The following is a 23,123-nucleotide window of genomic DNA, read 5'->3' as shown; positions in this document are numbered from 1 at the left end:
CTGAAATTCTTACTATGAAGTAAAATCACCTTCACTGTGTGAAAAGAAAACTCAGAATGAGAATAAGAAGACTGCATTGATATGAGTTCAACATTAAGGAGATAATTGTTGAAAATATAAAACAAAACAAAATCAAATTAAAAGCCATCCAAAAAGTAAAGCTTGTAATTGTCTGGAGAAGGACCATGATTTATCCTGAATTAAGAGCAATAACTATTTAACTGAATGATGATTCTTAATGTAGAGACAGCTGATCATTGATTAGTAGTGGTGAAAGAGGGAAAGATAAAGTGGAGCTTAAAATGCGTTCCATTGATGCTTACAATGAGCTTTGTTGACAGAGTGGATGAGATTATAAGACAGAATGAACACAGCACCAAGAATTTTTTCTCCTGAATTATCAAAGTTCAACTTGTGTTGCCTCTTTACCTTCTGCTGAAGACATTGATTTTTATTAGTTTGTTATTTATCATGATAGTCTCTTTATGTAAGCATAAAATCAAATATGAATATACATTCTACTTTCTGTTTTATATAAAAGGTTATGGTATAGACCTAAAGATCACAGTGTGAACCTGGGAGAGTGAGGGCCTGAAAATGAGGGAAACTAAAGTCTGATGCAAAAGCCAACTTTATTCAGAACATCAGACAATTTATACTCTGAAGGTTAAGAAGAATCACTTGAGTAAAGTTCTCATGAGTTCAAGCTGTTTACAATCACAAGGATTAGCTGCATGTGGCAAAAACATATTTTTCTATAGAGACATATAAACAAATAACAAAATCCAGTTGTAATAAATAATCTAAAGTGAACTCACTCCCATCTGATATATCTGAAGGGGCGTGAAAGCACATTCCAAGAACAGTTTCATGTTTTTGAAGAAACTGAGGTCATAAGACTCTTGTTTTCTTGGCGATTTCTCATAGACACTCAGCATTCACCTTGCTTGACTAACTCCATTTTTGGACTGTGTTCCACCAGTATAATATACAGAGGGTCACTTGAAGACACTCTTTTTCATCAGCGCTGAGAACTTTTCCAGTGTGTGACTCCACTGCAGTTATCAGTGCTCTGTTGCTGTTCTTTTGAGCAACAAACCATGCGAGAAATGAGAATCCTTTTATGTTGATCATTTCGTGTGTGTGTGTGTGTGTGTGTGTGTGTCTGCAATTTTAAGATATATTACCACATTGTTACTTATTCTTCAATAATTTACATGAACAACAGAGGTCTGCTTTAAGTTTTCTTTTATAATGTGGTCTGATGGAGCAGCCAGCATTGGGAACATTGCCACTTAAATTGCAAAGGGAAAGCAAAGATGAGAATTAAATGAGAGCGTAGCAAATGACTCTGCAGGTCTGCTTCCACACAGAGATTAGACATGCCACTCTTGTTCACATTTGCCATGCTAGAAGCACTTCACCAGTCATCCCTAACTCAGTGAGCAGTCTGAGGACATTTGCTAAAGGTTTTACAGACCATCCCAAAGGGCCTGTGCCTTCCATAGGGCATACGGCAACTTATTCCCCTACCAGTAATGCCAGGAATTTTCTAACCCACAAATAGAGTAATTTGAAAAGTTTTGGGGTTTTGGTATTCTTTTAGGTGGTAGTATGTTAGTAGTTTAAATGTATGTTTCTTGCCAGTAAAGTTGAGCATTTTTCTTAAATAGAAAGGCTAATTATAAACTATTTTGTGTGACTAACTTATTCTTTCCTTATCTTTATTGAGTATTTTGTTTGTTTTATTATTAATCCTCTGAGCTTTTTGTGTTTTAGGGAAATTAAGTCTTTGTTACATGAGTTGCCAGTCTTTTCTCAGTATATCATTGTGAGGAAATGTAAAGAAATTTAAAGAACCATGTTTTTGTAATCCTGACAATAAAGAGAACAATATCTCTTTGCATTGTAAATTGTCCAGGAAATCCACGACTTTAGAAAGGAATATCAGGAAAGAAAAAAATGTACATACTTCATGCTCCACTTTGTCTCCATGACACAATAAATTCCTTCTGGTCTAGCTCTACACAGTTCAAAGTGTGAGTCATGGGCTAACACAACTGTTGTTTTTAGTCTTGGATGAAGTAGGTACTAAAATTGGAAGTGTGCCTTCAGAGGCAGTTTGAATTGCCATGACATCAGTCACATCAAGGCCCAGTCTCATGGAACAGGATATGAACCAAAAGTATCAGACGATGATATTGGAGATGAAAAACCAGGTCCTTAACAAAAAGTAGTTTGGAATACATTAGTTGGTACTCGTAAAACATGGAATAATTTATTTTCCCCAAATCCTTAGAGACTTGATACTTGCTGTTTCTTGTGCCTGGAATTTTTTCTTAATTTGGCTTGCTAGATTATCATTTATGTCTTTTAAGACCCAGACAGATGTGAAGTGTTTGGAGAAAGTTTCCCGACTGTGAAAAGCTACTTAGAATTGACACTCATAATGAGATAATGGAGTTATTATTTGCTGATTTGCCTTTCCTTCCTTCCTTCCTTCTTTCCTTCCTTCCTTCCTTCCTTCCTTCCTTCCTTCCTTCCTTCCTTCCTTCCTTCCTTCTTTCTTTCTTTCTTTCTTTCTTTCTTTCTTTCTTTCTTTCTTACAAGTGTGTAAGTTCCTGGAATGTCAGGGATATACTTTTTTTGTGTGATATTGCCTGGTATAGAATAAGGCAAAGAATGTCTAGCAAATCATTTCTAGTTATTTAGCCAGCTGAAAATGCCCATCATTTTCCTAAATGACTCCATGTATAAACTGTTTTTCTGTTGTGATAAAAATACTGTAACCAAAGGCAATTTAAGGAAGAGTTTATTTTGGCTATGGTTTGGTTTCCAAAGCACTAGATAGATGTTGAAGAAGGCATTGTAGCAGGAGCCAGAAGCTGAAAGTCATATCAACCACGCACAGGAAACAGAGAGAGGATACTGAAAGTGGGACAAGTGATGTACTTCCTCCAGCAAGGCTCCCCTCCTAAAAGTTCTGTAACTTCCCCCAAACACACCACCAACTGGGGATTTAGTCTTTAAATATGAGCCTGTGGGGGACAAATCTCATTCAAACCACTGAAATGTGCTTCCTTATCTTCTAGTTCATCCTGTTTCCCAAGGTCGGCCACTAAAGTTAATAACAGCAAAATATTAACCATATCATATCAGTTGTTCTCTCCTTTGTGTTTCTTTTGTAAACACAAGTTTACTGACTTATTATAGTATTATATTATATATAAGATTATAGTATGAGTAGTTTTTATTTTCTCAGTTTTTGTAAACTTTATTCTGGGTTAGCAAATGTTTTTGAAAAGCTTAATTAGTAGATTACCCCACAATATGACTATTCCTTAATAGTTGTTTGTACATTGTCACGAATAAGGTTTTAGTAAATGTTGTCATAGAAATATAGTTTCATTTCTGTATATTTCTTTAACTTACCTTAAAATATTCTAGTAAGTGGCCATCTAAGGACTATTTTTTTGGAATTAATAAATTCCTAAATTTATTTTAGAAAATATTTTACAGTTTGTGCTTTGAGTGTCTAAATGTGCTGGACCAACTTTGAGTATTAACATTTTTGTCAGTTTGACCAAAGATTAGTAACTGACTTTTAAAATTTACATTTTTTCTGTTGTTTGTGACTTGAGTATTCCCATAAGCTTAGAGTCATTTATACTGAGTTGTTATTACATTAAACAGATTTTAGCGCACTACCCAGAAAGTCAGCTACACTTATGCTATTCCTATAAAACTATCAGAGACTTAAGGGATTGATTATTCAGGGCCATACTTGTATCCTCTGAGTACCTGCTCATCTGAACTTAATAACTGCTTGATGACATTGCTGGTGCTGACAAGGCAGTAATGTTGGTAGTGTGGGTGGGAATGGGCATGAATTTGTACCTTATTTGGTTTAGTTACAGAAGAATCTGAGGGAGGAGGTGAGACTTTTAGCTCTAGAAACAGAGACTGCGGTGGCAGCAGGTGGGTGGGTGTTCCAGGTGGAAGGGACAGTAAAGGAGAAGGCATGGAGGCAGGCCATAAGGAAGGCTTGACAGGAGCTCTTAGGCTGTTGAAAGCTGAGAAAGGCAAGCCTTCTTAATAAGACACTAAGGTTAACAAAGAGATCAGAAGGCCCACATTTGAATGGAGCTGTCACAGGAGACACAAGGTTGTCCAAGGTCAGCCTATGAGATGAATTGGCAATTTCTCGGGGCAGTCCCTAAAACAAAAACCAAATTGATTGTCTACTGCAAAGTTCTGGTTCCACTTGTAACTTCCTCCAAGCAAAGAAGCTTCCTTCTTGTCTCATAATTGAAGCTCTAAAAAGGTGGTCCTTTAGGGCGACAATGATAAGCCTCAGAGAAGTGGGCCTTTGGGGACCTTCCTCTTAGACTAAGCAGCACTAGGAAAACATTTTGTAACCTGATACTCCAGGGTTTCATTTGATCATGACTGCCCATCTTAACTTACATTATCTCAATCTTTGCCCTTTGATCAAGATCACTAGTTTCCTTTCCCTTTCGGATCACTGAAAGATCACAAGCCTTAGTGGTTGAGAACACTGACTGATCTTCCAGAAGACCTGAATTGGATTCCTAGCACCCATATGGCAGCTTACAATTCTGGGGCACTGCATTTACATAGCATATATACACACAAGCAAAACATCCATACACATAAAATAAAAAATAAAATTGTTAACAATTGTTTTAAGTAACTAATAAATATAACAGGATATGAGGCTGAAGATCTGGCTTGGGGGTTCAGAGCACTGACTGTTTTTCTAGAGGACCCAGATTCAACTCCTAGCACCCATATGTCATCTCATAACTGTCTGTAACTCCAGTTCCAGGAGACTATGCCCTCCATAGCCTTTGCAATGCTCTAGGCACATACATGGTGCACATACATATATGCAGACAAAATAAACCATACCCATAAAATAATAAAGTATTTAGAAACTTAAAAAATAAAAGAATAAAAGTAATCAAAATGATGTATATAATGTAAAGGTTTCCTCTTATTCCAGCTCCCAGGTCTCCCACTTCTTCCCCCATTACATTGCTACCCTGTTTTATGAGTCTCCAGAGATAATGTGAACCTTTACAGATGCAAGCTTGTATATGTATTGCATATTCTCCTTTGCCTTGCTGTAGTTACTGCTATATTTGTGTATTTTTCCTTATTAGTGTGCATAAAGCTACTGCTCTATTAAGGCTATTAAAAGTGGGTTGTTCTCTGGCGCAGAGTTACTGATTTTTTTTATGTAGGTATTTATTTTGTGAATTATAATTTGCATACCTTTTCTCCCATGGATGAACCTTTGAGTTGTTTCTAATACTATAATGCAAAGTTCTGCCAATGGGTCTAAATACTTGAAGACCTCTTTTGACCACAGGTTTCAGTCTCTGTTCTTCATAAGCTCTTATCCAGAACAGGCCTACTACTACTTCATACACCAGAAAAAAACTCCCCTAGACAAGAACTTTTGCTGCTTCTCTGAATACTGTGAGACTGCCTTTGCTCCTCCTGCCCTTTGACAAACTGAGTTGTCCTTACCTCATATGAGAGACCAAACCTAATTTTTTTTAGCATCTAACCTTGACTAAAACCTGTTTTTTTTCTCTCAAATCCTCTGTAGTGAAGACCATGCCTTCTTGTTTGTTTCATGTTTCTACACAGGAGTAAAGCTTAGTTTACTTTGGCTTCTTCTGCCACTTCTAAACCATTAACATGCCCTATTCTTACTTTCCTAATTTCAATTAGGTTGCAACTTTCTCACAACCCTTTGTTTGTTCATTGGAAACTCTAATACCTATATCATAGTTTGCATTTTACTGTCAATAACTGCCATAATAATTACCATAATAACCACATTGAATATTATGTCTCAGGCATTGTTAGGTCAGTGATCGTCTCATGGTAGTTCTATAATTTATTTAGGATTACATTATTAGCACCACTGAATAGAATAAGTAACTGAATGCCTCGTTGACTTTGTGGTGTGTGTATGAGGGGTGTTTATGTGCATGTGCATATGGGGTTCAGAAGTTGACACTGGATGTCTTATTTCCAAAACAAGAGGAGGACACAACATCCTTGTACAAGATGCCTTGTACACCAGAGAGGGGCTTGTATATGCTTTATGCAGCAGCAGTATCATAGCCAGTGATTTTTATCTGAGGTATGACTATTGCTAATTGAAAAATTTCCCCAGCAGAGACTGCCTTTGATGCAGTTAATGAAAAAGTATAGAGCAGGAAGGATGGTTTTCCTAAACTCTGGAATGTAAATAGAGACTGCTAGTTTATTTCCTGACCATTCAGACCCAAATAATTACAGAGAAAGTATATTAATTACAACATTCTTTGACCTATTAGCTCAGGCTCTTATTAACTAACTCATATCTTAAATTAACCCATTTTTATTAATCTATGTATCACCACAAGGCTATGGCCTTCTGATAAGGTTCCAGTGGCGTCTTTCTCCTTCAGCAACTACAGTGTCTCCTTGACTCCACCTACTTTCTCTCTTTATCTCTTCCAGCCTGGTTATAGTCTGCCCTGCCATAGGCCAAAGCAGCTTTATTCATTAACCAATAAGATGTAACACATATACAGAAGGACATCCCACATCACTGGGAATTATGAAGAATAAAGTCACTAAAAAGAGATCATAGTTATATTTTCCCACAGTCATTTCGGCCAAACAATTTAAACACACACACACACACACAATCTTCATGAGAGCAAAGAGTTGGGGTAATGGAAGTTAAGATGGGTAGCCATGGTCAGAGAAAATTCTGAAGTATCTGATTATAAAAAGTATTTTCCTAGCCAGGCATGGTGGCACACACCTTTAGTCTCAGCACTGAAAAGGCAGAGCCCACTCAGTTCAGTAAACTGGTGCATGAAAAGGCAGGCTGAAAAAGCTGTTTTGGCCCTTTGACATTCATTTATGTACTAAGAAAAGTTCAGATGTCTAGTCAAGCATGTGGAGTGAGGGTGTCAAGTTGTAGACTGTTTGACCCATCTTTTGCAGTGGTCTTCTGTTAAAAAGGCTTGTTTCAAAAATAACTTTTCTTGTGCACTTGGATTTACAAAGTGATGCTTGTGTGATACGTATAGTGAGTGTGTGATGGTCATTATAATGAAGCAGGTTAACACATAGAGCAGAGCCTCACATATTATAAGCATTCGATAAACATCTGTTATTGACATGGTCCTTTTTGTCCCAAGAGAAGCTAAAATGTACATATTCAACAAAAATCTTTAACCTAATTTTATTTACTGTATTCCTCATTTTATACATTAAATTTCTAGATCTATTTGTCTTATATATATACTATTTTATCTTATTTTTGTAACTTTTATTACATTTTAAAATTTTATTTAGTATGTGTGGTCATTCATGTATGTGCCTGTATGTATGTGTGCGGGTCAGAGAACAACTTGCATAGATTCTGTCTTGTCATGTAGATCTTGAAGATCAAATTCAGGTCATTAGGCTTGGCAACAAGTGTCCTTACCCATGGAGTGGTGTAACCAGCCATATGTTGTTTTATATTTTTTGGCCTATATTTCCTCATTTTCCCCACCCATCACTATTTCCTCTATCTCTATTTTTGTTTATCTTTATTATGTTGCTGAATATTTCTTTTAACTGTCTCTTCTGTTTTCCAGGTATATTTCTGTGTTCAGGTATATTTTTAAATTTTGAGATTATAATATAGTTATATCATTTCCCTTTTCCTTCCTCCCTCCAGACCCTCCCAATATATTCCTCCTTACTCTCTTTCAAATCAATGGTCTCTTTTTTTTCATTAATTATTGTTACACACACACGCATATGGGAGTGCACACATGCACGCTCAGCTACTTAAACACAACCTGCTCGGACTCTATACTGTTACTTGTATGTATATATTTTCAGGTCTGACCATTTGGTGTTGGATAACCATTTGGTGTGCTCTTCCCTGAGAAAGACTGTTTCTCCTGCTCTAAATATTTCTTAGTGTCCTGTAGGGTTTTTGGTAGGGTTGAATCCTCCTGGACTTTCCCCTGGCCCCCTTAAAGGTAACATGTTTATTGTCATTGTCCTAGTTCAGCTCCTTCTCACTGGGGAGAGAAGTCATGTTAAGGCAGTCATGTTCGTGAGAGTTTATGGGTATAGCTTCTAATATTTTTTGGAGACACAGTCTCATGGGAAAATTCCTGTTCTTCTGGCTTTTACAATCTTGGCCTCTCTGCTGTGATCCTTAATCTTTAGGGGTATGAGTTGTACTGTAGTTGTAGTAGTTGAAACTGGGCTGTACAATTCTGTATTTTGATTGGTTGTGGTTTTCTTTATTTGTGTCTGTTTCCAAAGGGAAGTGTGTTTAAGTTTTAAATTTTATTTATCCCATCATGTATGTTTGTATGAATGCTTACACGTGTATATACAAATACTACATTTTTATTCATCTATTAACAGATGCAAGTCTTCTGGCTTATCAAGCTAAGAAGTCAGTCATTACCATAAATAATTTATTGCAAGAGTAATACTTGTAGTGAAAATAGTTAGCCTTGGGCTGTAAAGTAGCAAATAAGCCTGCTGAGTTAGGCGGTTAGAAAAGTCCTATCAGAGAAACTCCTAGAGAATATTAAACTAGCAGTTATTTTTTAAGTACCAGAAAAATAAAAAAAATAAGATGAGCTTAGAGAGATGAAATCAAGGGTAAACCTGCATCCTGTGTGTATGTTTGTCATAATGGAGATCCATAGCTTCTTACACGTGCCACTAACCATCAGTTTTAAAAGTGGATACATCTTTTGAGGTGATGGTGGCACATATCTTTAATCCCAGCATTGGGAAGTAGAGGCAGGTGGATCTCTGTGATTTCAAGGCCAGCCTAATCTATAGCGAAAGTTTCAGGACAGCTAGGGTTAAACAGAGAAACCTTGTCTCAAAACAAAAACAAAAAGCAAACAAACAAGAAGGAAACATTCTAAAGTCCAGCTACAGTTTAAACAATAATAGAACTGTTGATAGTACTATTATTAGTGTTACTGCTGTTGCTGCTGCTGCTACTGCTAATACTACTGTTTGCAGTGCTGGGGATTAAACCTAGAACCTCTCACATGCTAAGCAAATGCTCTACCACTGAGCTATATCCCTTCCCTTTTCTGTCTCTTCCCTTTTCCTCTTCCTCCTCCTCTTCCTCCTTATCATCATTACCCCTACCCCTTCTCTTTCCCCTTCTCGTTCCTTTCATCTTCCTTTTCAAACAGGTTCTCATTCCCAGTCTGTCTGGGAACCCGCTGAATAGACTGAGCCAACCTCAAACTTGCAGCAACCCTCCTGACTCAGCCTCCCAAATGCTGGGATCATATGCCACCACGTGCAGCTAGGGGATAGAGAGGTGAATCCAGGGTTAAGAGCACGTGTTGCTCTTGCAGCAGACCCAGGTTTGACTCTCAGTACCTACATGATGACTTACAACCCTCTGTAACTCCAGTGCTAAGGGATCAACACCCTCTTCTGGTCTCTGTGGGTTCCAGGCAAGCATGTGGTACTTACACATATACAGGCAAAACACTTATACATTTTTTTTTTAATTTGGGGAAAAAGGTAACTTCTTGATGTCAAAGGAAAAAGACATGTTATTTCTTAGTTTTTTTCAGCTTCCACATCCTGTGGTTGGGTGTCACCTTCAGGTATTATAAGAAAATGTATTTATTCAGCACACACCTAAGGACACTTGCGCATAAATAGGTAAAGATGACAAGTTGGGAAGGGCATTCCAGATGAGAACGAGCATCCTGAAGCAGTTCTTGACAGGTGAAATAGAAACTGTGCATTGATTTCCCCCGAAGGCACTCTTCCTTCTTGGCATCTGTGCTGTTTTCCTTCAAGTTGTTTCTTATTTTTGACAGTTCAGTTTTTGTTTCCCTCACACCATTTGCTATCTTCTGCTTGTCTCTTAAGCCTCAATGATTCCCAGACTCTGTTTCTCCATCTTCCTCTCCTCTAGATAATCTAATTTGTGTACTTTCCTGTGACTGATGAATCCCAGTTGCAGTCTCAGTTGTCTTTCATGAGCTCCAGACCTACAGCTCCAATTGCCTGTGGATATTGTCACCTGTATGCTCAGAGGCACCTAATAATATTCGATCTGTACTCATCTTTTCTTTCTCTGCCATGTCCTCTTCTATAATTTTTTTTCAGTAAATGATACTATCAGTCACCCAAGCACAGCATTTTCCTTCTCCCTCACAATAAGATATGGATATAACAGTTGCTTTGTTAGAACATCTCATTCTGTGAACTGCTTTAGACCAAAGATAATGACACCTTTTCACCATGCCTTGTTTAATATCTAGGTAGTTGATTGGTATCCATCTATTATTATATTTTGTTCTTGTTTCATTTCTGTTATTGTTATTTTTTAAAAAAACTAGCAAAAAGCCACTCAGGGGAGAGAAGGTTTATTTTACCTCATAGTTCTAGTTTACTGCCTGTTATTGAAGGGAAATTACATTTGCAGCAGCTTGAGACAGCTGGTCACACATCCACAGTCAAGAGCAGAGAGAAACAAGTACATTTATGTTCACGTGTTTGTTCTCAGTTGGATTGTTCCACTCTTTACAGGTCAGTATCCCTTGCATTGTAATGGTGCTGCTAAAGTAGACTGGGTCTTCCCATATCAGTTAACTCAATTAAATGATGTCCAGTAGTCACCAGTGTGGTCAATTTCTCATTAAGACTCTCTTCTCAGGTGATTCTAGATTGTGTCAAAGTAACAATAAAATCTAACTCTCTCTCTCTCTCTCTCTCTCTCTCTCTCTCTCTCTCTCTGTGTGTGTGTGTGTGTGTAATCAATAGTTCTGGAAGATTCTGTTTAGTTTATACTAAGTCTGTCATAGGAGCAAGCACTTTACCAATTGAGCCTATATTTTCCATTTTTATAAGAATACTGTCAGATTAGAGCCAACTTTGATGAACTGATTGATGGCCTTGGTGACCTTTTTAAAGACTATATCTCCAAATAAAATCACATTATGAGGTAGTAGGATTTAGAATTTCAAAGTATAAATTGGGAGGGTCAGGTCACAATTTGTTGTAGCCTAGCCTTTCAGAACCACTTACCATGAACAATGTAATTTATACACAACAAAAGTGCCTTTCAGTTCTGAAAGCTGAGATGTTCAAGATCAAAGCACTAGAAGGCTCCGTGTACACACACACACACATACATATACACATACACATACACACAGTGAGAGAGAGACAGACAGATAGACACACGCACACACACAAACACGGTGGGGGGGCTATAGTTCAGGAACTATATTTTTTTAGTCTTGTAGTGGTTTGAATGAAAATGGCCTCCAAAGGCTCACAGGGAGTGGCACTATTATGAGGTGTGTCCTTGTTGGAGAAAGTTTGTCACTGGGGGTGGTCTTTGGGGTTTCTGAAGCCCATACCAGGCTCTTCTTGCTGTGTGCTGATCCTACCTCTCCAGCATCATGTCTGCCTATGTGCCTCCATGTTTCCCACTATGACAATGAACAAAACCATTAAATTGTAACAAGCCAGTCCCAATGAAATATTTTCCTTTCTAAGAGTTGCTGTGGTGATGGTGTCTCTTTACAGCAATAAAACCCTAGCTAAGAATAGTCTGGACGCTGTGACTTTTGATCAGGGTTGTGTGAAAGCATAAGTGTGTATACGACTTTAAGAGTCTTTAAACAGCGACAAAGGACTCTTCAAAACCCTTTCAGTCATTTGCTTCTGAAATGGACATAGCCCACAGCCTTTGACAGTACAGGCAGAAAACTTAACTCCTTAGTTGGGCAGTCCTGAGCATTTTGTTTATTGTCTCTTTATGCTCAAGATTCTAATTGGGCATGGTGCTTGACCTGGTTGTAGAACTGAGGCTTGTCAGCAGTTTGTGACTCCTGAGGCCTGCCTTGCAGCTTGTCAGGTCACATTTGGGCTGTGTGGCAGCTCTGTCTTAGCACATCAGTAAACTCAGCAAGTCCCTGCCAGGTTCATCATTCCCTTAGGGCAGCATGTTCCTGGGGGAAGAAAGAGGAACACCTCCCATTGCCAATCATTCTCTGCATGTATATAGTTGCTAAATAGTTTGGGGAGAGAATAATTCTATAAGGAGGAGAAAAAAAAAGACTTTTCTCAGGCACCAGAACAAATGATTTTCCCCACGCACAAAAGAAATCCCAGCTGTGTGACCACATGTCAGCCTCTTCGTGATACTTCTGGGTTTTCTTAGTGGTAGAGAAGGAAAATAGTCACAAGCTGACTCCTATATAAAACAGAACTGAGTTTCTCCTTCCTTTGTCTCCATATTTATGACTGCCATTATGGCACCTGCTGGTCCTGACCCAGCCAGTCTCTGGCAGTGACTCCTGGAAAGGGAGGTCAGGTTTGCTTCCAAACTAGTTGTTTCTGATCTTAGGGATCTCTAGACTGGTTACTTGAGGGAGAGAATTATGACTCTGGAGGCCCTCCTGAATGACCATGTGGTACTACCTAATGACTTCAGTTGAAGAGGGTTTTGTGCACCAGTTGGCCTCCTGACTAATCCATCCATTCAGCTCCCCATTAGAGCTCCTGCCACTCTGAACCTTCCTACAATTCTGCGTGAGTGTCACTGTCTCGTTTTGAATTTCTATCTTGACTCATCTGTCTCTAGGCAAAAATCCCTGCAAAGACTTAAATTTGGAACTAGACCTTGAGAATGTCTGTTGAAAGCATTTCACAGTTTCTGGAAAAATGCCTCTCCCTTCTTAACCCAATTTGTTTTCCTAGCTCTGCCCAGTGCACTCTGGAGCAGGCTAGCTTTGCGGATGTTTCCCAGATGAGGAAGACACTGTGCTACTTCTTACTCAAAAAAAGTACCTGGTCTTCTTAGCCTGCCTAAGATTATCAAGGGTCAGACTCACTGTGACAAAGAGGTTTCTATTGTTGCTCTTAGAGCCAAAGAAACAAAAATGGCCTACTACCTATCCCAGAGGAGAATGATTATTTTGTGGTCATGTCCTGTTTGAAACTGAGCTCTGTAGGACTGTGGTTGAAGGAATATCTCCTTCATTACCAGAGCGTATGCTGACTGCTCTTTACCACTCTTTATCCTCTGTATTAGTTATTTATTTCATTGCGGTGATAAAATACTTGACCAAAAAAATCAGCTTCAGGAAGGATTGATTTATTGTGGCTCATACTTTGAGGATGCAGTCTGTCTGTCATAGTGAGAAAGGCGTGGTGGCAGGAGCTCGTGTGAAGCAGCTGCTCATATGGAGTTTACTAGTAGGCAGGGAGAGATGAACACTGGCGCACTATTTACTTTCTCCTTTTTATTCAGTATCAGTCCAAGAATGGTACCACTTGCATTAAGGGCAGGCCTTTCCACCTAAAAATGCCTTTACAGAGGCACTCAGAGATAATGTCATCCAGATGATTTTAAGTCCTGGCAAGTTGACAGGATTAACCATCACATCATCCTTGCTCTTGCTCAAGCAGGGGGCAGTGGTAAGCACAAGAATAATTTGTGGTCAAATTCATGTGAAATTTGAAGGTTCTAATGGGAGATAGATAACTTTATTGTGCTTCCTGATGTCTTGAACGTATCTTCCATTCTCTGAGCCATCATTTTTCTAGAAAACCAAAGCTGCTTAAGAGAGGGGCTGTGCACATTTGTACAGGTGAACTAGACTGGGTCCATTAGCCTCAGGCCGAGGCCTCGGGAACTTGAGGCCCTGGGCAAGCCCTAAAATCCTACTGGTGGATAAGGCATGAAGAAATAGGTTGCTTAGCCAATGCCCTGGCCCTGAGGATCTTCTTCGTTCTTGATAGTGTGAGCTTTTCCTCAATTTAGAATGCCTGGACCCAGACCTCATAAAGGACAGTTACTGCTCTTGACTCCTTATGCTTGGCTGCAGAGCTGGGGAAGGAATTCTGATTTAATCAGTCTTTCCTCTATTTGTGTTAAACCCTGTACCTCTCCTGGCTCAAGCTTGGGAAACTCCACAGTAAATTGGCTGTGATTTCCACTGAAATCTGACAGTTTTCAAGTTATTTTCTTCCTCTGTATTTAGATGTGGTTATAGTTGTGCTGTCAGCCCTTATCTTTCCTGTCATCCAGCCAACTCCCAACTGGGTTAGGAGGTATTTGTTCTGCTGTCAGTGTTGGCTGCATAATGAGGTGGATGGTTAAGAAATGGGTTATTTAGCATCTTCTGGAATCTAATTTTTCTGCCTTGGCTGAGGGGAAATCAGTGTTATTGGAAGAAGGCAGAAATGAGGCAAATGTTGGCTCTGAAACCACCCCTCTCTCCTTGAGATCTTGGATAAGATATGGAGATTATGATTGATTTAAAATCTTGTTTTGAGCCAGACACGATGGCTCAGGAACATGTAATTCTAGCATTGGGAGGCAGAAACAGGAGGATTATTGCAAGTTCAAAGCTAGCCTGGGCTACAAAATGAGACTCTGCTTCAGACAAGCCAAAATGAAATAAATCAAAGCTTTGTTTATCTCTCATATAGGACTGCCTGCCCTATAATGACATATCTCAGGATAGTGCCCATTGACTTACCACCTGGTTTTTGGGTTAGATGGGCAAGATTCTTTTGTGGATTGTTACAGGAATGTTTGAGATAAATTCTGAATCAGTTAAGTATGCTGAATCAATCAGTTTTGCCACCCTGTTTTTGACCTGAGGCCTGAGGAAGAGGAAGGACTTTCCTCATTGTGCCAGGTTCAGGGAAGGCTGAAGAGAAGCAGTGCTACTGGGTTGTTACTGGCAGTTCAGGGGTAGGCATAGCAAGCAGTGTTTTCCTGTCTGTATCTGCAGAGTGTACGAAGGGAGCCTGTTTCATGTACCTGCCATTTTATGTTCCAGAGCTTCAATGGTACCTGCATTATACTCAGATATGATGTCACGGTGAGCAGTTTGGGTTGTCTCTGAAGATAGACACTTGATTTTGTAGTATGTTCTGCATAGACTTATGAAATTGTTGGGATTAGGACAACATGAGAACCACTAGACTAGAAAATCTCCATAGAGATAGGGCTGCCATTGGTAAAGGCAAGCTGGGATATTGGGGAACATGGACATAGAACTCTGCATCTTAGACAGCTTTTGATTGATGTTGTATTAATTTGGGTTGCCAAGTTCTGATTTCTGGATTCCAGAAGCAGCCTTTGGTCTTGACTGCTGCAATTGAGAGTCCATTTTGGTTTCCTCAGTTTCTCCTCCTCCCTTGTTGCTATAATGTCATAGCCTAAGGGAATTCTTTTGCAGTAGCTGTTCAGGATGTGAACTACGAGAAAATGGCATCATGAGATGAAAACTGCGCTTGGTCACTGCCCCTGTCCTTCAGCTTCTCTAAAGGCTGGTGACAGACCTTGTATATCGTGAGCTAATCCAGAGCTTATTTTAATAGAAGAGAAAACTGTCTTTGTATTGTGCACTAGCCATATTCTGGGTTCCCCCTGAGATTCGGAGCTCCTCTGTGTTTTCTGTCTCTTAAATTCTATGGCTTAGATGTGAAAGGGGTGTATAGAGAGGAAAGAAGGGATAGGGAGGAAAGAAGGAAGAAAATGGGGGAGGGGGAGAGAGAGTAAGATCTATATTTAGCAGGGAGAGACACTCACCAAGGGTGTGTGAGTGAGCTTGCTGGCAGGATTGTGTGTGCGTGAGTGTGCTGGGAAGGGGGTGTGTGCGCCAGCAACGTGTGAGGAGGGCTGGTGCCCTATGGGAGAGTGCATGCAGGCAGGAAGCAGCTGGAGAGGAGGAGGAGCAGAAGCGGAGCCGGAGCTGCCCTGCTTTCCTCTCAGTCTCAAAGCCGGGAAAGGATTGAGTTAGAATTCCACATCCAGTTGAAGTTTGCTGCTGTTGCCTTCAGTAGCCTGGTCTTCAGAATCCCCCCTCAGCAGAGAGGTGTGGACCAGACTGGATTCCTAGATTTGCAGCCACCAGACTCCTGCCCCGCCTTCACTGAGGGGATTTCTCTGCTAGGCATTGTTCCTATCATCAACTTTGCACGGAGGAGCCAGCCAGCTAGGTGCAACTGAGAATAACAGCTCCTTGGCTCTGTTTGTCGGTTGGGCAGGCGGCTGTGCTGTGGCTCAGAAAGTTCGTCCTGTGGCTTCTCTGTCATTCTAAGGAGTGCTTCTAAATGGATTACCTCTTAAAGGCAGCACTTGCATTCTAAAACTTGAGAATCTGTGGCTTTAATGGTTTTTTTTCCCCCTTTTCATTTCTTTAACCTTATTTTGGTTGCAGCAGTAAGGTAAGTGATATTGAATATATGATTGACTCTGAACGACAAGCAGGAACAAAAGCAAAGCATTTGTGGGTGGAATATGGAACAGCTACATTAATTATATAACTGCTTGAGCCAAGTTGCTGGTGGGGGTCATTATAATGAGTGAAAAATAGCATACTCAGCACTGGAGTGGATTCTTCACATACACGTGTTTGTGTGCTGATAATCTGGCCATCCATTCTTCCTGTATATTCTGCTGTATGTCTACAACTACCTGCCCATTCCATTGGATGTGTGCATAGCTTCTGTCCTGACATGTCTATATGTGTTTATGACTAACCTACCTGGTCCTCTCCTGTATATACATTGCATATAGACAACCGTTTTATCCATCGTATATGAATGTATATTTATATATACATATAAACTTATCTCTACCTCTTTGTAATTCATATATAGAGCTCATTTGTCCCTCCATTTATGCATTTATACATGTACTTAGGTAACCTTCCTGTTCTTAGGTATATTCAGAAACCTTCCTATATTTTTTCTTACATGTGTGGAGAGGGGCTATACTGTCCAAGTCTGATATGTACATGTCTCTCATGTGTACAAATGCCTTATAAACAAATGTCCATCCTGAGCTTTTCCATCTTTGAATGTATGTACACATACATATAACTTGTCTATTTATGTGTATAGTCAAAAAGCCTTAACTTTGCATATTGAAAACTTACTTAATCCTGGCCTTTCTTAGTGACCTTGATCAAGTCTAATTTACCCTCTCAAAGCTCTATTTTTCTCTTCTATGAAATCAAAACAATAATTCTTCTTGCCTTACAGGGTTGTAATAATATGTGAGAATCATGTAAACTGAAAATTCTAAATAGATGAGTCTTTTGCCATCATTATCTGCCCCTCTAGTAGACCGTGCATCTAGCTGCATTAAGATTACACTCTTGCTCACTGAAGGTCTCCAAACCTTCCATGTCAATAGATAGCTTCTGCTGAAGTAACAATGTTTGTCCTGTAGTTTTCTCCAGAATATTGGAAAGAAGCTACACAGAGCTACAGGATATTGACAAATGGTTGGATTGAGAGGGAAAAAAGGGGTCTCATTTTTTGCAATTAGGACTTGAATTTGGTTCTTTGTAGCGTTAAGGAGAAGTGAGCTGGTCCACAAACAGAAATGAGCTACTTCCAGCTAGGATTAAAGTAAACAGGTAAAAAGTTGAGCGAAAGAAACAGTTCACTGTCACTGTGATGACACTCTTCTCTGCACTCAGAGGCTATCTAGAGTATTTCCTACCCCAGATTTCTAAGTCCATGTTGTCCAAGATGGTAACCACTTGCCACACGTTACTGTTTAGTCTACTTTGATTTTTTTTTGAAACAGAGTCTCATGTAGCTCAGATTGTCCTTGAACTGTATATAGCTGAAGATGACCTTGAAATCTTGTTTCCCCCATCTCTGTCTCCTAAGTGGGAGGAGTGGACCAGGCACTTACATTTAGGTCTAATGACCTGAGTCTGATCCTCAGATCCCACAAAATGAGAACCAAATCCCACATGTTCCCTGACATATGTACACCTCTGCATGTGTATACACATATACAAATATTTAGATTATAGATGTGTGCTACCATGCCCAACTAGTTAGTCTGCTTTGAGATGTTCTGGAAAATAAGATGTAAAATATGAGATTCAAGGATTTAGTATAAAAAAGAATACAAATATATAATTAATGATATTTTTTATTGATTACATGTTGTAATAATATTTTGAATTTGGGGTTAAATAATACATATTAAGATTAATTTTACATGCTTTCTTTACTTTTTTATAGTTTCGCTAGGATCAGGGCAGCTTTTCTTGCTGAAAGGGCAGGTGAGCCCTTTCAACAGCCCACAACAGCAGTGGGGATTCTCTCCACCAGTCTCATGTGCTAGGGAGATAATAGCTAACTGATACCCTGGTAATTTTTGTCCTAAATAAGTTCTGGAAAATTGTGAATACATGCTACTGGGAAGAGATTTCCAGCTGAGTTTTACAATGGAAATAGGTTGTTGGTCATTAATCTAGAAGGAAACCTGAACCTTGAAGTTTTCATGTTGTCGTGGAAACAGAGGAGGATCAGACTAAACAGGAGACTGCATTCTAATCCAGTTATACCATCAATTCCTCATGGTACTGAGATCTCACTGTGTGCCAGTCCCAGTGCTTTTTCATAGTGAGGTCCTGTACTCTAGGTACTAGGAATTTGAACATAAATGAAGAAAATTTATTATGTTCTTATGGTTCATATCAATTCTGGGCCCATAAGCAAGAACTTAGTAACAATAAGGATATTCTTCTGACTCAAGGGTATAATCTTAGGTAATTGGGCTTTTGAGAAGCTAAGGTACTTATCCCATCTAAATACTTTAAAGTTAAAAATTTAGAAAAAAATACTTTAATAGCCAAACAAGAGAATTCATTAGTATAGGTAGACCACAAGAATGTTGAGAGATAGTACATCCTAGAAACTGCAGGACTGGGTCTAGGTTAGGCCTTGGTCTAGGGCATTCTCATTTCTTTGTACTAATCTTGTTCTTTATACTTTGGGTCCTGAGCTCTTTCTTCTGAAAAGATACTCTAGGAATTGATTCTTTTGCAAAGATGGACATCTTAAGAGTCCCCCTACCTGGGGACTGGCCCTAGAATCACTCCTCACGACATCACCTTACAGCATAATTAGTAAATGGCCCAGGGATCATGTAGCCTTGATGGGAGGAGACTTCCTGCTGCCCTCTAGGATTGTTTCACAGAATTGAAAGATTGCTTGATATATGTTCATAGAATCCTTGCCTGTTTCCCAGAGGTCCCTGGTTGTTTCCTTAAAGCCAAGATTTGGGTCAGAGGTATTTATTTATTTTTATTACAAGAGCTAGTCACATCCTTAATCATGTTTACTTTATAAGTCAGAGAGAAGAGTAAATGAATCAGCCATTTAAGAATACTGAGGAGTGTTTCTCTTGACTTGGCTGTAGTAGGTTGGTGCTGATGGAATGTAATTTAAGTATCTACTCCTGGCCCAAAGTCTTAGATTTCCATCATTAAATCTAGTTACTTCACTTTCTTTTCCTATGTTTTCTTTTCAAATACAGATAGCTCCTGAAGGAGAGGCTTATTTTTCCCAGCACCAAGCATTCCTCAGGGGGAAAAAGTGAATGCTCATTTCAGAGTGAGTGCAGGAAGTTAGAGAGTCGACCACAGTGAACAGGCCAGCGAGACAGGCAGAGTGGTAGCATAAGCACTCTGATGGCAGCTGGAGGCCTAGATTGAAGCAGAGGATTCGCCAAAGGAAGTATTCTCTGTGGCCTATACCTGTCCTGGTTTTATGCATTGCTTCTTTTGTATATTTCACTCCTATAATAAATACTTTTTGTTTACAATTTGTCAGTATTATATATCATTTCATATTGTTATTCATTCTCATCGGAATCTCATCCCCCTAACTGTAACATATTAAGAGTAGAGACTGTTTCTTATATTCCTAGCATTTAGCTTAATACCTGGCATCTCCTTTATGTATTTATTAATTCAAATTGACTTGGAGATCAGATGGGTCTTCTATATGGCCCCTGTAATTTCATTCATTAGTAGCAAAGAGAGACTGAGGAAGAAGGCTGACTTGAGTCTCCTGGCTTCACAGGTTGCCCTTTTTCTGATAGTCTGTTGAGCTCTGAGCAGAGTGGCTGGTTAATCCTCAGGTAGTACATTGAACTTATCTTTTGCTTTGAAGCCTAAAAGCCAGAATGGCTGAATGAATTTGGTGCCATTTCAGAACGTGTATGCCCAACAGGTAATTGTTAAATTCAGTCCTTTGAGAGGCAGTGAAAGAAAGTTTGAAGGGTTTTGTTTGTTTACAGGGAGAAGCTGCTATTAACCTGGCTTCTTGAAACTCAGGGTGTTAATATTCAGGCATTTGTACTGGCCTGCCCTTGGGGTTCTGAAGGGCTCTGTCTTCAGCTGTAGCTAAGAGAACCTCCTGTGCACATTCACTACATTCCCTTTTCAAAGGGCCCTGCCCACCTTCCATCTCTCTCTATTTCTGTCTGTCTCTCTCTCTCTCTTCCCTTCTGCCACTCCTGTCCCCAGGGGCTAGATTCCCTTTTCCCCTCCCCCCTTTTCCAGTTTACTTTCCCCAATTAAAAAAATAAAAAACCCTCCACCTGAACTTTGTTGATGACATCTTTCTCTTATGCTATGCGCCACTATTTTCTAAATTATAACACAGGTTAAAGCAGTAGTGGGTGGATTGGACTTGTTTGTGGCCTCACAAAATACTTAAGTGAGGGGTTCCTTGTTAAAATAGAGTTCTCATAGGAGCTGTCAAGATGGCAGGGAGCTAGGAAATAAGAATTCATGTAGTTTCTGTCTCTTAATTCTTGACCTAGTTATCTCCTGTAAAAGAACCAGCACATCTTTATCCCAAGTCCTATGACTTCTGCTGCTTCTCACTCCAGGGAGGTACAGTGCTTTTAAATTTTAGCTCCATAGACTAATTGTAGATGGTGACTTTTCTTGAAAATGAGTAGCTGTTAGGTCAGCTTTGTTCTTTAAGGCAGCAGAGGATTAGCATCCCTATTACCCGAGCAGTACAGTCACATAGCTATAGTGCCTTGGAGGATAGACTTAAGCAACACAATCACATAGATATGGTCTCTTGAGTCCCAGAAAAACTGAATCAGAATATGGATTGTGCTGCTCCAGGCTGAGCCTGAGCTTCCATCTGACTCTGTTGTGAGTCTATTATTTGTGGGCCTTTAGTTGTCTGTCCCATTAGACTTAAGTATGTTGACTGCCATCTGAGTTCTGAACAGTGCTACACCTGTACTTTACCACTGTATTCTGGAATTAGTTGTAGTGGTACTTTTCTTCCTTCAATCTGAAATACTTGCCATGGTTTCTTTTTCAAGTGAATGGTTGCTATCTGAATCCTCATCAGAAAAACAAAATAGATAAGAAAGAAACGTCCTGTGTTGGTCTTTTCATTGTGTGCATGGTGGTTAAACATCTACACAATCATCCCTGAGTCAGAGTCTAATGCTGAATATTGTGAAGGTTCAAGTAAGAAGTCACTAATTGACCTCAACTTATCCTCATCCCAGGAGCTTGTCTCAATACTGATACCTTTGTACTTGTTAAGAGCATAAAAGACTTGATTTGGTTTGAATCAATATTTTAAAGGGAGCCAAAGAAAGAGCAGGGATACCTATAGCCTTTAAGGCTGGTCAGGGTAGATTCTTACTGTCTTTGAAGGCATTGTTCTTATCCTGCTTGAAAGCTTGGTCTGATTTAAGTTTCCTGTTTCTTTCTGATCTGAGTGTACTATTTTTCTTTTTCATGAGCTACAGGATAAGAGCCAAGCCAGGAACCAGGGGCTTGTGTCAGGTTTGATACCCATACATGAGGTCATTCCAGGCAGCACTGTGGGCTAAGCCAAAGACCTCAACTAGCAATAATTGCTAAAAACCAATCAAAAAAAGAAAGAAAAGAAAAAGAATAAAGAAGGAAGAAAGAAAAGGAAAACGCAGGACAGGCTCTTCTAAGGCAATTCTTATTAAACATCCCAACAAGAAATAAGAGACAGAAACAAAGAACCAGCACCTCTCCCAAGGGGGAAAATGAAACGATTGTTGCGAGAGTCTGAGGAAGAAATCATGCTCACGTTGGGACCTTCATCTAGCCTCTCACCAGATAAGATTAGGGCAGAGACTATATGTGGTGTCAAGAGCAAGTCCGCAGGTCCTACTGGATCCTTACCAGAAGACAACTTCCTGCCCCCTTGCTGTGAGTCAACAGACTCCACCACTGCTGGAGAGAGAGATGGGGACCTGGGCCAGCTTTGCATCTTTGAGCAGCAAACCAGCAACCAGCTTCCTCTGACTTCTGCTGCCTGTGTTTCAGGGTCTGATTCTCAGGAACTCTCACCTGCCAGCTGTTCAGAGCCTTCAGAGAAAAACCAAGCCAGGCTCCTTTTGTCTAGAGACCCTGGCCAAAACTGTAGCCATGGACAGCAAGAACCTTTGGGAGATGTAGTAGATTATATCATCAGAGAGCTGCAAGGTATCAGTCGTCTTCAGTCTGAGATTGCTGAGCTGCGACAGCACTTGAGCCAAGTTCGGGGCTCTGTGGATGAAGTGTCTAGCTGTGTAGACTCAGTATTGAGTGAAATAGAAGGTTTGCATGTGGGTAGCAGCTCTCTGGCCAAGGTGTGTGATGGGGAAAAGGCCCAGGAACCCCATGTAGAAAGATCCAGAGAGGAAGCCATTCTTTATCTATATGGTCTTCCTGAACATGATGGGGAAAACACTGTGGAGCTAGTGGACAGCTTCCTAGCTAAGCACCTCTGTGTTAATGGTGTGCAGTGCAACAGGTACGTCAGAGAGGCATATAGGGCAGGCACAGCTCCTGCTCCCCGGCCTATTGTGGTGAAGCTTGTCCATCTAGAGCACAGGGATCTCATTTTGCAGAAATCCATCCTCTTGCAGAGTGTGGGGGTCAGGGTTGCTACCAGAGAAGAGCCAATATGGCCACAAGGGTGTAAGAATCCCACAAAGGACTCTCTATCATGCTTGCAACAACTTCAAGACCATAGTTGGAACTCTTTAAACCAGGGTAAACCAGCTCTTCAGATGGAAACAGGGAACAGAAGATACATGATGGGACCATACCAGACGAGGACTCAGAATCAACATAGAGGACCCCAGGTTTCTGAGCAGCAAGGCCTTTGCTTCCCACCAAAGAATGGTTTAGCAAAACAGGATGATGTGTCTAAGCTGCAGGATGATGTAGGAACATCAGGAGCAT

The 23,123-nt window shown here is 40.0% G+C and overlaps 1 protein-coding gene and 1 non-coding gene across 9 annotated transcripts in view; both read left to right on the top strand.

Annotated features, from left to right (window-relative positions):
• The window catches only part of Unc13b (unc-13 homolog B), a 187,830-nt gene that overhangs the window by 116,141 nt on the left and 48,566 nt on the right, over window positions 1-23,123 (top strand). The window lies entirely within an intron of this gene.
• LOC126509938 (U4 spliceosomal RNA) lies at window positions 6,137-6,277 on the top strand. The gene has a single exon (XR_007594284.1). It is a non-coding gene; the product is annotated as a U4 spliceosomal RNA (small nuclear RNA).

This window comes from Alexandromys fortis, unplaced genomic scaffold (genome assembly GCF_014885135.2).
Source record: "Alexandromys fortis isolate MF-2015 unplaced genomic scaffold, M_Fortis_MF-2015_v1.1 scaffold_92, whole genome shotgun sequence".
In the NCBI taxonomy this organism is placed as follows: domain Eukaryota; kingdom Metazoa; phylum Chordata; class Mammalia; order Rodentia; family Cricetidae; genus Alexandromys; species Alexandromys fortis.
The sequence above is the reverse complement of the archived record's forward strand: the minus strand, read 5'-3'. Positions and strand labels throughout refer to the sequence as shown.